Here is a 20430-nt window from a genome sequence, read left to right as displayed (position 1 = left end):
GCCAGCATCCCATATAGGTGCTGGTTCGAGTCCCGGCTGCTCTACTTCCAATCCAGCTCTCTGCTATGGCCTGAGAAAGCAGTGGAAGATGGCCCAAATCCTTGGGCCCCTGCACCCACGAGGAAGACCTGAAATAAACTCCTGGCTCCTGGATTTGGATTGGCCCTGCTCTGACTGTTGTAGCCATTTGGGAAGTGAACAAGCAGATGACCTCCCTATGTCTCTCCCTCTCTCTGTCTGTAACTATGCCTTTTAAGTAAATAAATAAATCTTCTTTAAAAATGCATATGCTGCAGGCCAGCACTGCAGCTCACTTGGCTAATCCTCCGCCTGCGCGCTGGCACCCCGGGTTCTAGTCCCAGTTGGGGCTCCGGATTCTGTCCCAGTTGCTTTTCTTCCAGTCCAGCTCTCTGCTATGGCCCGGGAAGGCAGTGGAGGATGGTCCAAGTGCTTGGGCCCTGCACCCGCAGGGGAGACCAGGAGAAGCACCTGGCTCCTGGCTTTGGATCGACGCAGCGCACCGGCCGTAGCAGCCATTTGGGGGGTGAAGCCACGGAAGGAAGACCTTTCTCTCTGTCTCTTTCTCTCTCTCTCACTGTCTAAGTCTACCTGTCCAAAAAAAAATGCATGCACTGGCTGCAATATTAAAAAAAAAATTGCAGACAACAACCCAACAGTGAGGCCACCTGCAACTTGGAAAGCTGAGAATGTAGGAGACCTGCGTGTGATCTCTCAACCACAGACAAGCACAGTTAACATTTGGACAGATAAACATCCTTCCAGACATTTTTACATGAATAGAACATAAGCCTGTTAATCATATTTTCAAATTTCAATGTGGACTTGATTCCTGACAGACCTCTGGGGATTAATCCATAGGGATATTAAAATCACATGACTAGCTGGATTGGAGAACTGGGAATGGGACAAGTCAAAGAGATTACACTGAAACACTATTTTTCCCTGGGCTTGCTTGGTGTGGAGGATTTCTCTGTCCCCTGGTCTACAAACCTAATTGTTTCTGATAGCAATGTGTTTAGATAAGTCAGGCCAAAGGGGTCCAAAATTTCTCTTCATTCTCAGCTTTCATCGGAAACGTGGAAGTGCCCCCAATGTAGCTCTCAATTACCATCATTTTCCTTGGAGACTTTTGAGAACAAAATGAGTTTGCCCTTTTATACGAGCCGAGTGTTCAAACTGTAAGAATTCTTCTAATGAATCACATTAAAATTATTCCAAGTGTCTTTTAGCAGTTGGACCTTAAAAACAGAGTTTGAGTTTTTTCTGAGACAAAATGTATCTTCTTCCTTAATGCACTGATAAAATCCACCAAAGCTGCCCAGGCTACACGTCAATGAAACCAAAACCCAGAGAAGCCACAGAAGAGATTGATGTGACTGCCACCTTTCTGAATGTCAAAGTGCACAGACTCTCTCGTCATGAGTTCGAACATATGGAAAACACTGTGTGCTGAGTGGCACTGAGACTTTCCACGTACCAGCAGATTCTCCATTTTTCTCCTCCTCTCTGTGTTCTCCACCTACTCCCACCCCAGGGCCATACACACAGAAGACGTTCAGTAATATCTGGAAGGATTGGGGGAAAAATTTTTTTTGCACACCCAACAGAAATTCCAATGCCAACTAGAATTGAGTACAGGTGGAGCAACTCCCCCTGGTAACATCTCAAAAGAAACATCTCAAGTACTACAGAATACAGACGTCAACGGAAACGTTGAGTGAGGGCTTTGCACTGGGATAGGAGCTTAGAGGGCAGAGATTTCCCCATGACGTAAGCATTCTCTATAGCCTTCTAGCAGCAGAATCCATCCAGGAGCCAATGGACAGGTGTTCCCAGAGATGACTGGGCAATCAGCCAATACCAAACTGGTCAACTTGTGCTTTCAACACCAGCCACTGATTCTAGCATCCTCTCCAGCTACAGCTCAGAGGATGGGAATGTTGCCCTCAGATGCTTTGATGGAAGCCATGAGTAATTTTTTTAATATTAAGTTTTACATTTATTACCTTACTGATTTATAATAGAAGACCAATGTGGTATAATTATTTTTCCAACACTCTTCCAGTGGACAACAGCATATGATGGAAAGATCCTGGGCTTTAGAATATAGATATGGATTCCAGTCCTGGCTTCATTACCTCTTGTGCCCTTCGACAAGTTTTTTAATATTCTTCTGTCTCAATTTTCTTGTGAGAAGGGAATAGTAGTACTATTTTGTATTGGGAGGAACCATTCTTCCCGTGGATCTCCTGAACACATACGTGCTGTGGGTTTTCTGCCAAGAGTGCAAAGCCCTGGCTATTCACTCTTGCAATGAGCAACCTTCAGGAATGAAGATGTGTCTCCTCACTCTTGAACAAAGAACAGGATACTCACTACTTGCTCGGAAAGTGGCAGACTCCCCAAGTTCACAGGTCCCCTGCTATGACACAAACCCACTGTAACCTGGTATCCATCCGGACCTGGGTCACCTGTGTTGACTCATGGCAACGAAGTGAAGTGATGCTAATGCAAAAACTTGAGACACTGAGTAATAAAGTCCTTTACCTCTAGCTAAGGAGTCTCCTGTCTCCTGCCAGCATCAGAAATAAGACACAAATACTCATTGGAAAATCCATGTCAAACATCAACAGTTTAACTTATTAGCTTACGAGTAGGGTCAAATAAAATCCCGTACCTGACACTTCACAGAGTTACTGAAATATCAAATGAGGCAGCCTAAATAAAGCAGCTGGCACAGAGTAGGCACTAAATAAACACCAAGAAAACTGTCCCTTTGGCATCTTATCAAATATTCTCGATTATTTTTAGGTAAATAAGTTTGGAAAATACGAAGACAACAGGTTGCTCCTCCCCTCACTTTTCCCATATACTCCACCCCGTAATGTCTGCTCCACCTGCAGGGGTGAGGTAATCAAATTCTCTGAGAAGGGCCTATAGTCGCTGCCTCTCTGGAGGTGAAAGTGCTCGTAATAAGAGGAAACTCATGGAAACTGAAGAAGACACAAGTCACTGGGATTTCAGACAATGGGTAGAGTAGGTATTTGGGGCAGAAGATGGTGAGATGGTGTCTGTAACTCTTCAAACCCCCAAAACTCTGCACCATGGATTTTAACAAGAGTCACATAGGGACATGAAGGTTTGAGAAACATTGCTCTAGAGAACTCCTATTTATACTCATTTGTTTCTTATCTGTAATACGAGAGGATAAATTCCTGAAGGGTGGACTTCTTGGTTTTCATCATCCTTCCATCCAGACGTTGAATACTCTGAAATGCATTCACATCAGGGGCTGGGAAGGAAGCAAATTTTAGATGCAGGGTTTATGCCAAAAAACCAAAGTGTTATTTGATAACTGGGAGGATTTACACAATGCAAAAGCATGTAACAGAACAGACGCCTTCCCTGATGTTTGCAACCTGGTGTTGACCTCCAACACTACCTAGAAACAAGACTATCTGGCTCTCTGTGTTCGTTTCCTATTGCTGTAATAACTTGACACAAATTTGGCGGCTTGAGCAATACAAATTTGTTGTCTCGCAGTTCTGTAGGTCAAAAGTCCACCGCAGGTCTCAACAGGGTCAAATCTAAGTGGCAGCAGCACTGCTGCCTCTCTGGAGGGCTCCGGGGCAGCGTCTGTTTCCTGGCCATTTCCTGCTTCTAGTGACCATGCACAGGTCCTGGCTCCCAGCCCCCTTTCCCTATTCCTGGCAGGTCAAGTTCTTCTCATATTGCCATCACTCTGCTTCTCTGGAGCCAGGGAAACTTCTCTGCTTTCAACAGCCTACTGGGATCCCACAGTATAACCCCCGTCTCAAGGTCCTTAACCCTGACCACATCTGCAGAGACCCTCTGCCAGACAAGGTTACATATTCACATGTTGGGAGGAGGGGACGAGCCAGATACAGAATAGTTAGGACTGATTGGGACTTGAGAGGGGAGAGGCATCATTCCGCCTACCACATTCTACTTCTAGAAGTTTCCTGAGCTCTGTTCACTCTCAAGGTTGTTCAGCTTGACCATGCCACAGAAATGTTCAAATTCTTCTACCTTGGTGAAGAGACTAACTGATGCCAAGTGATTTGTGCATCTGTAATCTTTGTTCTAATTTCTACACACTACACAAAAAATAATTAAAGGAATGCACTTGAGATTCTAAAGGAAGCCTTTCAGCACCAGTAACCATGGTGATGGAAATTTCGAGAAGACTGTGAACTTCTTTTATGAACCAAAGCCTTGGCCCACACAGCAAACCTTTGGTAGCAACATGTTTTGAAGAATGGAGCCTGAAGTGCCCAGATTGCTTTTCCGTGAAACACCAGAAATGTCTGAAATGATTCCTACCCACGGGATACTTTGTAATGAAATGGAGTTGGGAGGTACTCAGAGTTGAGGAAGCAAAGCGAGGTCTCTGTTACCTGGGAGGTAGAAGGAGGTACTGCATGGGGTGGGAATAGGAAAAGCAGGCAGACACCTCCATGGTAACACCCACTGGAAAATCCACTTATTCAAAAATATTAATCAAGCACCTACATATGAAAAACACAATGCTATGCTAGATGCTCTGGATTTGAGGATGAACTAACCAAGAAGTCCACCCTTCAGGAATTTATCCTCTCGTATTACAGATAAGAAACAAATGAGTATAAATAGGAGTTCTCTAGAGCAATGTTTCTCAAACCTTCATGTCCCTATGTGACTCTTGTTAAAATGCAGACTTAGTAGATCCAGGGTGAGGCCTGGCACTCTGCATTTCCAACACCCCAAGTAATGGTGATGCCAGCACTGCCCGTCCAAGGTCCACACTTTGAGTAGCAAAGATCTAGAGCAATATTTCTCAAATCTCACTGTGCTGAAGAATCATTGGTGAATATCTCACAAGCAAAAGGTGCCTAGGCTTCTCCCCTAGAGTTGTCATGAACCACAGTTAAGACCAAACAAAGTATATTTTCAAAGCTCCCTCCATGATTTCAGTGTGCAGCTAACCACTGAGTACCACTAACTCAGAGCTTATTATCACAGCAACAGACAAGTCTTAGACAACAGTTCTCACAGCATGGGCCCCAGCCCCAGCAGCATCAGCAACCCCTGGGAATTGTCAAAACCACAAAGCCCTGGGCCCCACCCTGGACCACTGAATCAAAACCCTGGTGGTGGAGCCCACCTATCTGCGGTTCAGTACATTTCCCAAGTGATTCTAATGCAGTATATCATGTTTGGAGAGTCACTGATCTAGGGCAGTTGTTACCAACCAGAGATGAACATGTGAGTCGCCTGGGAAATGTTTGAGTATTACAGAGGTCCTGGTTTTACCGTGGTTCCTGAATCAGCTGGTCTGGGCCAGAGACCTGAATTGGAAAATTACTTGAAAACATCCAGAGGTGACTCCTATATGTCCCCCGAACAAGAACTATGGATCAAGGCTATTGCCCAAGAAAAATCACCCCCACTTCTGTTCGTTTATTCACTTCTTCCACACATTTTTCAGAGCAACTACTTGGTCCTCGCTGTCAAACATCCCTCCCCCATTTATCAAAGGAGACCAAAGGGCTGCTGAGAGGGGCAGTGCAAAATAGGGAATAAACCAGGTGCAAGGGTTGAGCACAGTAGAGACACTGTGCAGTGAGAACAGGTCCAAACTGGGCAGAACGAAGACTGGGAATATAGCTGGAGGCCTGAACAATGGCCTTGGGCATCGACAACGAGATGAGAAATAGAAACCAAAATGTCTGTCTACCAGAAGAAACCTGACCAATTACTGTCAGTTACTGCTTGCTGCCTCCACTGGCACCCCTCTCTGTGAGTAATAACATATTATCCTGTGTGTGTGTGTGTGTGTGTCTGTCTGTCTGTCTGCAACTCTTTCAATAAATAAATAAATCTTTGAGAAGAAGATGATGATGATGAAGAAACATCCCCCAACGAGAGCATCCCATTCAAAAACTCACCCACATGTGGCTTGAAAACCACAGAGGTGACCCTGTCACCTACAATGATTACACACCACAGCCAAGGGACTGTGTATTTTGAGTGTCAGAACAAGATTCCTGACAACACTGGTGCAGAAAGGGACCATTTCGCGGACTGCAGGGAGTATTGTTCAGTGTGTGGAATGAGCACAAATTATTAAGTTGTTATTTTAAAAGGCTTCCAAGAACTACATAGAAGGAACTGCCAGCATCCAGGGGAATAATAAATAGAGCTCCATGCTTTTGTGCCAATGTTGAGGTCATGTATTGTTTTCAAAGAGTGCTTGGTTCCTGTTGCTTTATCAAGGCCTGTCAGTGCAGCAGAGTGTAGATCTGGTGTCAGACTCCAGGGTTGGACCCCGGCCTGCTACTGAGTACCATGGCACCTTCTGCAAGGCCCTCCCTCTTCTCATCTCTCAAATCAGAATAATAACACCGACCTCACAGAGTTATTGAGACTATGTCCAGGATATTAGTACTATAGCTGGCGTATTCTAGGTACTCAACACACTGGCTATTAGATCATTTCCAGGAATCTGAGGTTCTCAGCACATTACATGGTGCAGGATAATACTAAAGACATTTCATTAGACCTAATAAACACACAGAAAAGTTTTCTCTTAAGCTATTCCAGTAGGCACTGCTTGAATTCAACCAATTCCTTAGTCATCTTCCCATCCAAGCAAAACGAATTCTTGAACATGTCTATTATGAAATACTGCACATTGTCTAATGAGCATGAGCTATATACCAACATATCATTTTAAGTATTTTTTAAAAGAGTATAGAGGACGCCGGCGCTGTGACTCACTTGGTTAACCCTCTGCCTTGCGGCACCGGCATCCCATATGGGCACCAGGTTCTGTCCCGGCTGCTCCTCTTCCAGTCCAGCTCTCTGCTGTGGCCTGGGAAGGCAGTGGAGGATGGCCCAAGTGCTTGGGCCCCTGCACCTGCATGGGAGACTGGGAGGGGGCACCTGGCTCCTGGCTTCAGATCGAAACAGCGCCGGCTGTGCCGGCCATTTGTGGAGTGGGCCAACGGAGGGAGGGCCTTTCTCTCTGTCTCTCTCTTTCACTGTCTGTAACTCTACCTGTCAAATAAATTTAAAAAAAAAAAAAAAGAGTATCATAGAGGGCCGGCACTGTGGCATAGCAGGTAAAGCCACCACCTGCAGTGCCTGCATCTCATATAGGTGCCGGTTTGAGTCCCGGCTCTCTACTTCCGATCCAGCTCTCTGCTATGGCCTGGGAAAGCAATAGAAGATGGCCCAATTTCTTAGGCCCCTCCACTCACATGGGAGACTCAGAAGAAGCTCCTGCTCCTTGCTCCTGGCTCTGGATCAACCCAGCTCTGGCCATTGCAGCCATTTGGGGAGTGAACTAGCAGATGGAAGACCTCTCTCTCTGCCTCTGCCTTTCTGTAACTCTGCCTTTCAAATAAATACATAAATCTTGGGTGATAAAGATGGCAGAATAGGGAGGGAGCTTACCATTCTAGTCTAATAGAGTACCTAAAAGGTAATCTGTAGAAGTGAAATTGACATTGTGAGAGGCAATGACTTTGAACAGCTTTGTTTTGTCTGTTGAGGAGCGGGTGTTTTTTGTGGGTTTTTTTTATATACTATTTGTTGAACTCTTTACTTAGTATAGGGTTAATCTTATTTGTATAAAGTTAATTGAAAATAGATCTTAGTAAAAAATAAAATGGGAATAGGGGGCAGAGGGGTGGAAGTATGGGTAGGAGGGCAGGTAGGGTGGGAAAAACCACTATGTTTTTAAATTTGTATATATGAAATGCATGACGTTTGTATACCTTAAATAAAAGGCTTCTTGGAAAGAAAAACAAGTAAATAAATAAATCTTTAAAATAATTATAAAAATGATTAATTACAACAATAATTATAACAATTATAATACAATAAATTCTAACAATCCAATAGGCTAGCTAAAATAGATACAATTAGAAGAAGCTTTTTTTAATTTGTAGGCAAAATTTAAGGGGAAAATGTAAAGCAGGTGCAGAGACTGGCAAGTTGTAGCCAATGCAGCCTGTCGACAGCTGATACATTGTTTTAGAAGGCAATGCAAGGGGAGAACGTTTCCTACAGCAGTTGAGACACTGCTTGGAATGCCTACTATCTCATATCAGAGTTCCTGGTTGGAATCCACGCTCTTCCACTTCTAATCCAGCTTCCTGTTACTGCACACCATGGAGGCAACAGGTGGTGGCTGAAGTACTTAGGATCCTGGCACCCACTTAGGACACCAGGATGGAGTTGCTGGCTCCCAGCTTTGGCCTGTTCCATCCCTGCCTGCTGTGAGCATTTGGAGGATGAATCAGGGCATGGCCGATCTCTCTCTCTCTCTCTCTCTCTCTCTCTCTCTCTGAAGTGAGAATAATATACACTACTATTTGAAAAAATAAAGTATATTCTATCCCATATTTTGTATAGCCCCATTGTCATTATTTTTAAGAAAAAAAGAATTTCACAAAAATTGATCTTATTATAGATGAATGAAGACAAAAGGGATAGAGCTATCTAATATCCCACAATACTGAAAGCATTTAGAAATTAGAAATTAAAAATATGATCAAGATTTATTAAGCTTTACTTATAATAGCCAAAAATGAAAATAACCCCACTATCACTAAGTAGTGAATGAATAAGCAGATAGTGGTACATCCATGTAATGGAGAGTTAATCAGCATAAAAAGAGCATTCTGTTGACTCATACAACACAGAAATGAGTCTGGGGGCTGCTGTTGTGTTGATGCTGCCTGCAACACCAGCATCCCACATGGACACCAGTTCAAGTCCCGGTTGATCTATTCCCAATACAGCCCCTGCTAATGTGCCTGAAAAAGCAGCAGAAGATGGTCCAAGTGCTTGGGCCCCTGCCACCTTATGTGGGAGACTCGGAAGAAACTCCTTGCTCCTGACTTCGGCCTGGCCCAGCTTTGGCCATTGTGGCCATCTGGGGAGTGAACCAGCAGAAGGAAGATCTCTCTCTGTGTCTCTCCCTCTCTCTCTCTCTGTAACTCTGCCTTTCAAGTAAATAAACAAATATTTTTAAAAAGGAATCTAAAAATTATTATAAGTATTATTCTGAGCAAAAGAAGCCAGACAGGAATGACAACATACTGTGTGACTGCGTATTTGACACTGCATAAATACCAATGAACCACAGCAACAGAAAACCGACTGGAGGTGCCCAGCACGGAGCACCAGGAATGTTACACAAGTTCACTGTGGTGGTTGTCACACAACTTATACCTTCATCAAAGTTGTTAAACTCTACTGTCAAAGGGGGTAAACTATATTTCATGTAACTCATATCTCAATAAGCCAAAGTTTTTAAATCCATGCATAATTTAAAAGTCCCATATCACATAAAAATTTTAAGTGCATAAGTAATTCATACATTGAGAAAAATTCTTTATGCAACAAAATTTTTTGAAATGATATTGCTGTATTATAATAAATGGGGTACTCCCAAAGCAATGCTTAGATGCAGACATTTTTCTAGGTTAGTATAGAAGAAAAAACATAAAAGCAGAGCCTTTATCTATTATGAAGAGATCAAAGAAAGCAGTAAAATGAAAATTATAAAACTAACAACATAAATGAACAAAATAAAAAGATTTTTAAAATTGATTTCATAAATCAAATGGTTGACTTTTTAACTTACTAAAGTTCATGACATACCAAGGCATTGTGCACAGAGGGTCAAGTTGCTCCTTGGGGGACCCGCATTCTATATGGTGTGCCTGGGATCAAATTCCATCTCTGTTTCTGATCCAACTTCCTGCTAATGTGCTTGAGAGGCAGCAAATGATACCTCAAGCACTTGAGTCCCTGCCACTCAGGTGGGACATCAAGATGGAGTTCCTGACTACTGGCTTCAGTCTGGCTTAGCCCTGGCTACTGCAGGCATTCAGGGAGTGAACCAGCCGATGGAAGATCTCTCTGTGTCTCTGTCTCTCTGATTTTCAAGTAATAAAAGTGAATAAATATTTCAAAGGTAAAATTAACAAATTTACTAAAAATAGTAAAATTTGGGTGAGAAAAAGTTATTGCTAATGAATAGAAAGGATTATTTTAAAGTAGAAATTATTCTCTAAATGTATTAATAATTATCACTGTTAATACTCTATGGATAGCTACTGAAGTGTGAAATAATAAATTGAGTCATCACAAAATAGAGAATACAAATAGACTAATGTACACGAGGAGTCACAGAAGTAGAAACAGTTATTAAAATTTTATGTTCTTAATTGCAAAATAATAATAATTCAATTAAAAATGGGCGGTAGATCTAAGCAGACATTTCTCAAATGAAGATACACAAATGGCCAACAGGTACATGGGAAAATGTTCAGTATCACTGATCATCAAGGAAATGCAAATCAAAACCACAATGAGGGGCTGGCATTTTGATTTAGCAGGTAAAGCTACCACCTGCAGTGCCAACACCCTATATGGGCACTGGTTCAAGTCCCAGTTGCTCCACTTCCAGTCTGGCTCCCTACTAATACTCCTGGGAAAGCAGCAGAGGATGGCCCAAATGCTTGGGCCCCTGCACTCACATGGGAGACCCACATGGGAGATCTAGAAGAAGCTCCTGGCTCCATGCTTTGGCCTGACCCAGCCCCAGTTGTTGCAGCTGTTTGGAGACTGAATCAATGATGGAAGATTCCCTCCCTCTCCCTCCCTCTCTCTCTTTGTAACTCTGTCTTTCAAATAAATAAATAAATCTTTAAAAACGCAAACACACACATACACACAATGAGATATCACCTCACTCATTTGATTGGCTATTGTCAATAAGACAAAACATAACAAGTGCTGAGGAGGATGTGGATAAAAGGGTACTTTAGGCCGGCGCCATGGCTTAACAGGCTAATCCTCCGCCTTGCGGTGCCGGCACACCGGGTTCTAGTCCCGGCTGGGGTGCCGGATTCTATCCCGGTTGCCCCTCTTCCAGGCCAGCTCTCTGCTGTGGCCCGGGAAGGCAGTGGAGGATGGCCCAAGTGCTTGGGCCCTGCACCCGCATGGGAGACCAGGAAAAGCACCTGGCTCCTGGCTTCGGATCAGCGCGATGCGCTGGCTGCAGCGGCCATTGGAGGGTGAACCAACGGCAAAAAGGAAGACCTTTCTCTCTGTCTCTCTCTCTCACTATCCACTCTGCCTGTCAAAATAAATAAATAAAAATTTTTAAAAAAAGAAAAAAATAAATAAAAGGGTACTTTACACACTGTTGGTGGGAATGTAAATTAGTGCAGCCATTGTGGAAAACAATACAGAGGTTCCTCAAAGTACTAAAACTAGAACTGCCATATGATCCAGGAATCCTACTAGGAAATGAAATCACTCTGTGGAAGAGACATCTGCACTCCCATGTTTATTGCAGCACTATTCACAGCAGCCAAGAAATGGAAACAACATAGGTGTCCATCATCCAATGAATGAATGATGAAAATGTGATACACACAATGGAATATTACTCTGCCATAAAAAAGGATGAATCTTGTCATTTACAACATGGATGGAACTAGAGGTTATTACGTTAAGTGAAATGTGCTAACCCAGAAAGACAAGCATCACATGATCTCCCTCAAGTGGAATCTAAAAAGACAGGTGAGCTCATAGAAGTTAAGAATATAGTTGGGGGCTGGTGCCATGGTACACTAGATTAATCCTCCACCTGAGGCACCAGCATCCCATATGGGTGCCGGTTCTAGTCCCGGTTGCTCCTCTTCCAGTTCAGATCTCTGCTGTGGCCTGGGAAGGCAGTAGAGGATGGCCCAAGTGCTTGGGCCCCTGAACCCACATGGGAGACCAGGAAGAGGCACCTGGCTCCTGGCTTCAGATCTGCACAGTTCTGGCTGTGGCGGCCATTTGGGGAGTGAACCAATGGAAGGAAGACCTTTCTCTCTGTCTCTCCCTCATTGTCTGTAACTCTACCTGCCAAATAAATAAATAAAATATTTTAAAAAAAGAGTACAGTGGTAGTTAATGGAGCCTGGGGGGTGAGTAGGTGGGAGGGAGGAATGGGAAAGATTGATTAACCAGCACTGTTATAGTTAGGAGTAAGAAGTTAACTCCTGCACAGTAGATGACTATGGGTAATGGTAATGTACTGTATATTTCTCTGACAAAGAAAACTAGAAGAAAGGATTTTGAATGTTTTCACCATTAAGAAATATTAAAAGTTTCAGGCCATAGGAGCCAGTGTAGTAGCATAGCAGGTACGCCACCTGAGACACAGGCATCCCATATGGGAGCCAGTTCAAGTCCTGGCTGCTCCACTTCTGATCCAGCTCCCTGCTCATGGCCTGAGAAAGCAGCACAAGATGGCCCAAGTTCTTGGGCCCCTGCTACACACATGGAAGATCTGTAAGAAGCTCTTGGCTTCAGCCTGGACCAGCTCTAGCCATTGGGGCTATCCGGGGAGTGAACCAGAGGGTAGAAGATCGATCTCTCTCTCTCCGTCTCTCCCTCTCTCCCTCTCTCTGTAACTCTGACTTTCAAATAAATCAATAAATCTTAAAAAAAAAAAAAAGTTTCAGGCAATAGATGTTTGCCCTGGATGAACATTACACAAACCATACATGTTTCAAAAACATAACATAATACTCCATAAACATATACAATTTTTGTGCCAGTTAAAAATAAATAAATAAAAAGCTATGTCTTCAAAAAACAGATGGTACTTATGAAGTCACTAAAGTGTTTTCTTAAATTCCCAAAAACAATTTATCTCTTTGTTGTTAACCTAAATCATTCCAAAATATAGAGAACATTATGTATTTAGAGAACAATATTAACTCGCTTTTATGAGGTAAAGGGGACATGAATTGTAAAGCCTAAAGGTGCCAACAGAGAAACCTAAATGATAGTTCAATCTCACTTCTGAACTTAAATAAAGAAACTCAAAAATAAAAGACAGAAGTGTGGAGGACAAACTGCATCGGGGGCGTTTCCAGGAAGGACCCCCCAGAGGCCACAGCCAACAAACCGCTGCAGCAAAGACATCAGAGCCCCGACCCCAGACTGAACGACCCCAGACTGAACGACCCCAGACTGAATGGCTCCTTTTCTGAAGCTTCCCACTGCAGCGATTTGGAAGGGAAAAACAGGGTTTACTCAGAGTGCCTCTTCACAATGAAGACTGTCTCGCAGAAAACCTGGCTCCTGCACGCCTTTGCTTTTAACTTCTCCCCAGCACAGCTCCCTCTGCTGCCTGTCTCACCTGTAAGCCGGGGAGCACGTGTCCAGAGGCTTTTAGCCCAGTCGAGTGGGCTGAAAGCCCTCCCCACTGCTCATCTTGTTCCGAGGTTGGTTGGTTGACTGTTTAGCCAAGGGTCGAGAGTCCCATTGAGAGGAGAGGAGCTATTTGCTCTGATGGCAAGTGAACTCTCCAGAGTCCACTTATTGATTTTTCTGTTCCTATTCTCTCTCCATGGGTAATGCCTGCTTTTAAGCAGAGATTTTTGTAAAAACGTGATATCCAACCACCTTCCTCAAGTTTATATTCAAAAGAATCTATAGGACATCTCAAAAAGTTCATGGAAAATGAAATTAAAAGATAAGTTTATTTAGGTGTAAATATTTTTGAAATCCATGCACAGCAAGGGTCTTTAAAAACTTCACAGAAAAAACTACATATGAGTTTTTGAAATAGTTTGACAGTCAAATAAGCTTATTTTACCTCTACTTTAAGCCTCTTCTGCGGTTCATTTGCTATCTATGTCTGCAGTCGATATTTACAAGGATGGATGTATGGAGGTGTGGATATCTTACAGGACCTTCTGCCAAAGAACATTTACTCTAAGCTGAAAGAGGCATTCATACCCACAAGGGACACACAAGATTTTGAACACAGCAGTCAGAGAGTGCCAGCAATTCCCTCCCAGAGCCAATGAGAGCCAAAATAAACCTCCTTCCTTCCTAAGTAGCTTCTCTTAGGTAGTCAACTGTAGTCATCGTCCAATAGAGAAGCCTGAACAAAAGAAAACTCCAGAATTACAGCTTTACTGCCATAGAACATTAACCCATTGTGTCTGTGCTCACTTGCTTCAACACAGCTTTCCCAACTGACAAATGCTTTTGAATCAGCCCAATCATTGTTGTAGGTCTCCTAAGTTGGATAAACCTTTGGCAGGTACTTACTGTACATTTGGGTGAAAATCATGTTTTTAAATTTTTGAAAATTGTAAGTTGATACATTAGACAAACAGTGACACAAGTAACCACCCAGTTAGAATTATAGAAAGGACCAGGAAAGAAAAGGAGTTAACCTGGCCTGGCCCCGGGGCTCCTGCAGGGAACGGAGCCTGGAGAATGGAGGCAGACTTTCCTGGGGTGAGTTTCAGCTCTGTCTATAGAGAGTCCCCACATCACAGATAAAGGATCCAAAAATTCTCTACACAAGTAAAACAAAGTGATTTTGCCTTGCTACACTAAAGCAGTCTTTACAGTAAAAATAATAAATAACAATGATAATAATAATACCTATTGTTTACCGAGTGTTTATTCACAATGTTTTAGGCCTTGGACAAAATAATGGTCTGGGAACAATGCTGTGGATTTTGTTCTATTTGCTTTTATGACAAAAGTCGCACCCGGTTACGTCCCTGTAAAACATTCAGGCAACACATATGTATAGTAAGAAGGGCCTCCGAGATTCCTTCTCTTCCTTACCCATATCCCCAATATGGGCCACATTTATAGCTTTAAGTGTATTCTTCCAGTCTTTTTCAATATATGTTGTCACATTTGAGAGTTTTTTTTTTCTTTTACATAAATGATACTATGCTTTACTCATTGTTTTGCAATTGTTTTTTCCATTAAGAACCTTTCCCTACCTGGATATATGCGTGTGTTCCATCAGATGGATGCACCATACATCACGTAGCCATCCTCCTGTCCCTAATGCTGGAGGTGATCGTGGTCCTTGTTCCGATGAACAATGCTGCATGCATGTGAGAATTAATGCAGAGTGAATTCCTCGGATGGCACTGGGGGGTTGGTGTTTGCTTCCTCTGAATGAATAGATCAAAGCTAGCAAGATTCATCCAAACCAAATATTTCAACAGATGGCCTTGGCCTAGTCACTTTACCTCCCCTGAACACAAGTTCCTGGGTGCCCAACCTTTTTCAGAGAATGATAAGGATTCAAAGGAGATAAAGCTATCAATATACTGCAGAAACTATAACTGCTATATAAATGCATAGGATTGATAATCCAAAGATAGTGATGGATGTTTTTATATGGATTAACCACACACATGGCTACACCATACAGTCTGTAGTAGATATCTTACAGATGTCCAAATACCCTTCTCTTGTTTGGGTACAATCCCCTCTTTCTATTAGGAAGTTGCTCCTCTCCAAGCTCTAACCATGAGGTTCTAACATAGGCTACCAAGTACAGTACACAGTGATTGGTCCAGGGGTGGACATACAATTTCCACAAGGTCAGCAAGGGAGTTTTCAAACAGGGTCAGGGAAAGAGGTTCCTCCCCAACTGGAGATGGTGTGCCTGACACAGCCTGCCGTGGCACTGCCAGTGACCGTGTCTCCAGCTGAGTTCAGGAAGCCAATCTGAGAGATGCGGAAATGTACATCCTGATAGCATTGCAGGCCCTGGCTCTGGTTTCTGAGCCATGGCTGCACCCATCCTCTCCCTCAGGACACGTGGGTTCCTAACACATTCCTCTTTTTGCCTCCAGCATTTGATTTGGGTAAAGATAACCCATAAGAGCATTTGTGCAGACTCCTGCCCGTCTCTATCCATAGTTCCCTTGACAATGTCATTCACTCCTTTTCCACCCATCTGCCTACCTGCTAGGAAGCAAAAATGCTGTTCTTTGAGGAAGAGTGACTTCCACTTGCTCTATTTATTTGCGCAAGATAGTCACACGTGTACCCCAACGGAGAGAAACTTTTGAAAGGGAAAACAGGAGACCTGTCGACCTGTCTGGGTATGGCAATCTCATCTGCAAATTTCTCATCACCCACAGCAGCTGACTCTTAGCCATGGGGAGGCGAGGACGAAGTGTAAGGCACACTGTCCTTGTACTGTCCATGAACGCTGTTAGGATGAAAATGAAGATTACTAGGAAAATATGAGGAATGATTCCTAGCAGTGAATAGTGATATTCATCACCTAATGAACACACAATGTGTACCAGGCACCATGTTGATAGTCTAATACACACTAAATATAGATAAAATTTCATTTCAGCATCACAGTAGTCAGACGACCTGAGCTTTTTTTTTTTTTTTTTAACATAATTTAAACAGCTCAGCTGGGAACCGGATTTTTATAACTGATAGCTTTAAGCTATGGTTAAGAACTAACACATTGCTATTTTCCAAACTTCAAAAACTATTTTGCACTGTGAAAACTGAAATTGTTTTTGCAAAATGAGGGCCACCATGGCCTTTTCTAGAAGAGAATATGTCTTTTTAGAGAAGCAGCACTAGCCCCGGATTTTCTGCTGTCTTTGCCAATAGAGCATGTTTAAATATAGTCTAAAAAGAACTCCTCAGGTTTGTACCTGTCGCGTCTTTGACCTCTTCTTTTCTTCAAATGTACTCGAGGGCTGGCTCCACCAGCACTGAGAAAGGCCTTGTCACTTCCACGCTAAGACTCTTGAGTTGTTTTTAGCAAAAATACGTCAAACAGCCGCAGCCTACTGGCAGGAGAAAAACACATAACATTCAAAGCTCTGAAAACCTGACCCTCACAACCCCTCTACATCACAGAAGCAGACAATTTAAAGTTAAAGAGGCCACTTACTATATCCATGACCTTGCACAAGCCCCTTTTCAGTTCTCCCATGCCTCAGTTTCCCCTCCTGCAAAATTAATTCAAAAAATAATAAGTTTAGGGGCCAGCACTCTGGCATGGAGGCTAAGACTCTGGCTGTGATGCCAGCATTCCACAGGAGCGCCAGTTCGAGTCCTGGCTGCTCTACTTCCGATCCAGCTCTCTGCTGTGGTCTGGGAAAGCAGAAGATGGCCCAAGTCCTTGGGCCCCTGCACCCGAGTTAGAAGAAGCTCCTGGGTCCTGGCTTCAGATCCGCCCAGCTCCACTGGTGGCAGCCATTTGGGGAGTGAACCGGAGGATGGAAGACCTTCCTCTCTGTCTCTTCCTCTCTCTGTCTGTAACTCTACCTCTCAAATAAATAAATAAAGTCTTTTAAAAAATAAAAATGATGAGTTTAAATTTTTAAACTAGAAAAAAAAAGTTTAAAAAAGCTAAGCTTGTATGTTTATTGTGAGGATTAAATGAAATTTTAAACATTTACTCTACTTTTTTTTTTTTTTGGCTTGGTTAATAAGTTTATTGTCTTTATCAGAAAAATCTTCCTAGAAAATTGTTTGTTTTAGCTCCCAGCAGCCCACCCCTGGGCTCTGCTGAAGCTTGCTTCCTTTTGAGCTACCCAGTCTTCCTCCCGGGCAAGGGACATTTGGGGGCGGTTCCCCCCTTCCTTTTAACTTCTCTCTTGGTCTCCTTCTCATCCACTGGATTCTCTGATACAGTCGTGTGGGCTTTCTTATACATCCCCTCCATCACGCTGCAGTCCCACTGTTCTTTATGGATGCATTGGAATCATCCACATCTTCTTCGGTGAGCAACGCATGCAGTCTGCAATGTGCTTCCAAAGTCCTTCTGCATGAACCTCCTCGTTTTCAGATTGGGAACCAGAAAATTGTGCGGTACTGTGAAGGATGGACACGCCTCCACCCACAGCTCCCTTCAAGGCTCCAAAAACCTTATTGCCAGCAGTAGTCCTGACAAGGCCTGCATCCAAATAGCGAGTCAGGGCACCAGGCTGACCATCAATGCTGTCCACACTGTGGTCATCTCCAGGCACCTCCACTTGGCCTTGTCCATGCCAAACCTACTGAGAAGCCTGCGAGCCCGCAGCAGGCCCGTGTGCTGCAGTGTAACTGGTCAGGCTAACATTTGCACTGTATTTTCATAGCTCGTATCCATAAGCCGCACGGACTACCAAATCCCCTTCTATATGGGCAGAAGCAATCTGACAAATGATCTCTCTATTGGTTACACACACGGTCATCCTGGATTGGGGCGTGCTGTACTTATTTTTATCCTGGACCGCCAAGCGTTTCTGAGCATAGTAATCAGCTGTAGTCTCTCGTCACCCTCTACACTTCACTTGGTATCTCCTAAAGTAGGCCTTGTTCTCGACAGCTTTAACAAGCCCCATCCTGTGGAACCGAGCCCTGCAACGCGGCTCGACACAGACCTGCAGGCCCAGCATTTACTCTGTATTTCAAATAATCAGCACAGAGCCTGGAGAATTGTGTGTGTGTGTGTCTAATAAATGATAGGTAGTACTGTTAGCCGTCAGAACTAATTCTTGGCATTTGCACAGTGATTTTGTTGTTGTTGGTCCTAAAAGCAGTCGTGTGCAATGCAAGGGGCGAGTGCTCGCCCCACTCGGAGAGAAGGGACAGAGGCAGAGAGCGGCTGACTGGCTTGCCCAAGGTCGCATTGCCACCGAACAAACGGCAGATCCAAAATTGAAACCACGCCCTCTCCTCTTGCCCCAGGCAATTGTTACCTCCCATTAACTATGAGAAACAAATGAGAGGCCGTGAACAGGATTTTCTGAATTACTGGGCACCTCCTAGGTGCCCGGTGCTGCGGGAGCACTGAGACTAAGGCCAGAGTAAGACAAACAAACTCTCTGTTCTCATTCTCAAAGGGAAAGACAGTCACCGAAGGAACAAACGGGCAAACCACACCGCACGTCAGACGGGAAGTGCCACAGGGAGAAGGAAGTGGAAAGCGGTAGAGTTCCAGTGTGGTGTTGGACAGGGTGACCCAAGTGGGCCTCATGGAGGAGGTGACATCAGAGTGAAGTCCAGGGGAGGCAACAGGTGCCACCTCTAACGGTCTCGCCCACTGACCAGCACTGCGGCACACAAGGATTTTCCGGGGCCAGGCAGGAGGAAAGGAGAGTGGCTATGGAAGAGGATGTATTCGGAAACCCTTTTACCGGTGTGCTGAGCTGTGTCCAGCCGCTGCGTAGACTGTTTCATTTTCGCTGCTATAGAACACTAGACTGCCCAAAGAGACCCCTTTGATTTGCCCATTCTCCTGCCCCTGACAGAAGAGGGCACACGCGACTTGGCATAGACAACAAAGGCAAACAACGCGCCATGCAGCCTTCGGTGCCTCTGTCATGGGAGAGTGTTTCCAACACCGAGGGCGGGGGTCAGAGTCTTTCTCTATGAACAGCCAGGCAGTCAATAGTTCGGGTGTGAACCCAGGTGATCTTCACTGCGACCAGTGTGCTGTGCAGCGTGGAAGCAGCCAGAATTCTAAAGGAAAGTGAGCATGTCTGTGTTCCACTAAGTCCGCACTTGCAAAAACCGGTGCTGGGCCAGATCTGGCCTGCGGGTCAGAGCTTGCTGACCTCTGATGTGGAACATGGCTTCAAGTGGGAAAGAGGATAGTCACCCTCAACCTTATTAGGTTTTACCAGCTTTTGCTACCAAACAATGACACCTAGTTATACCCCCATCAGCAACGTCGAAGAGTGGCTGTTTCCACACCCTTGCCAGCACTCAGGATTGTCTATTATGTTGAACAACCTGATGGATCTGAAATGGTTCCCTCGTCACATTTCCGTTTCCATAATGTGTCAGAATTTTTTCCTGTGTGGCTCGGCTGCTCAGGTTCCTTGTCTCTGAATGGCCTCGCACACTTCTTTGCCTCTGTGCTATTGATTTCTTCCCCTCTTCTTACCGTGTCCTCTATCGATTCCGGATTACATTCCGCTGTTGATTTCATGCACTGTAAGTATCTTCTCCCAGTCTGCACGTGTCTTTGCTCACAGCATCGCTTGTGGAACACAAGCTTTGTTTGGTCTGGGATTTTTTTTTCCCAGTGTAAATGCTTAGATCTAAATCCCTCCCTGCGCATCCTTTTTCACTCTGTACAAGAATGATAACCCTACGTAATTTTCATAATGCTCTTCTATATGTTCTTCAAAGTGATCTCCTTTCCACATGCAGGTGTAGTGCATCTGGGATTTGTCTCTGCCTGTGGTAAGAGGTGGTTATCTAACTATCTTACCCATATGGGAAGAGTTACAGAGAGGGGGAGGAGGCAGAGAGAAAGAGATCTTGACCACAAGGGCTGGGACTGGATCAGGCCAAAGCCAGGAGCCAGGAATTCCATCCAGGTCTCCCATGTGAGGAGCGGGGCTCTAAGTACGTGGGCCACCTTCTGCTGCCTTCCCAGGTGCATTAGTGGGAGGCTGGATCGGACACAGAGCAGCCGGGACTCAAACCGCTGCTCATATGAGATGCCAGCATCGCAGGCAATGACTTAGCCCACTGCGCCACCACGCCTGTCCCTAAACCCTTAAATCCTGAGTCGTCTTTGTCAGT

General features: G+C 44.2%; 1 pseudogene; it reads right to left on the bottom strand.

The window, feature by feature from the left end:
- Nucleotides 1-17387: 17387 nt before the first annotated feature.
- On the bottom strand, nucleotides 17388-18236 carry LOC133749929 (large ribosomal subunit protein uL18-like; annotated as a pseudogene).
- Between the last annotated feature and the right edge of the window lie 2194 nt (nucleotides 18237-20430).

The sequence above is a fragment of the Lepus europaeus genome, chromosome 2, assembly GCF_033115175.1.
Source record: "Lepus europaeus isolate LE1 chromosome 2, mLepTim1.pri, whole genome shotgun sequence".
NCBI lineage: Eukaryota > Metazoa > Chordata > Mammalia > Lagomorpha > Leporidae > Lepus > Lepus europaeus.
The sequence above is the reverse complement of the archived record's forward strand: the minus strand, read 5'-3'. Positions and strand labels throughout refer to the sequence as shown.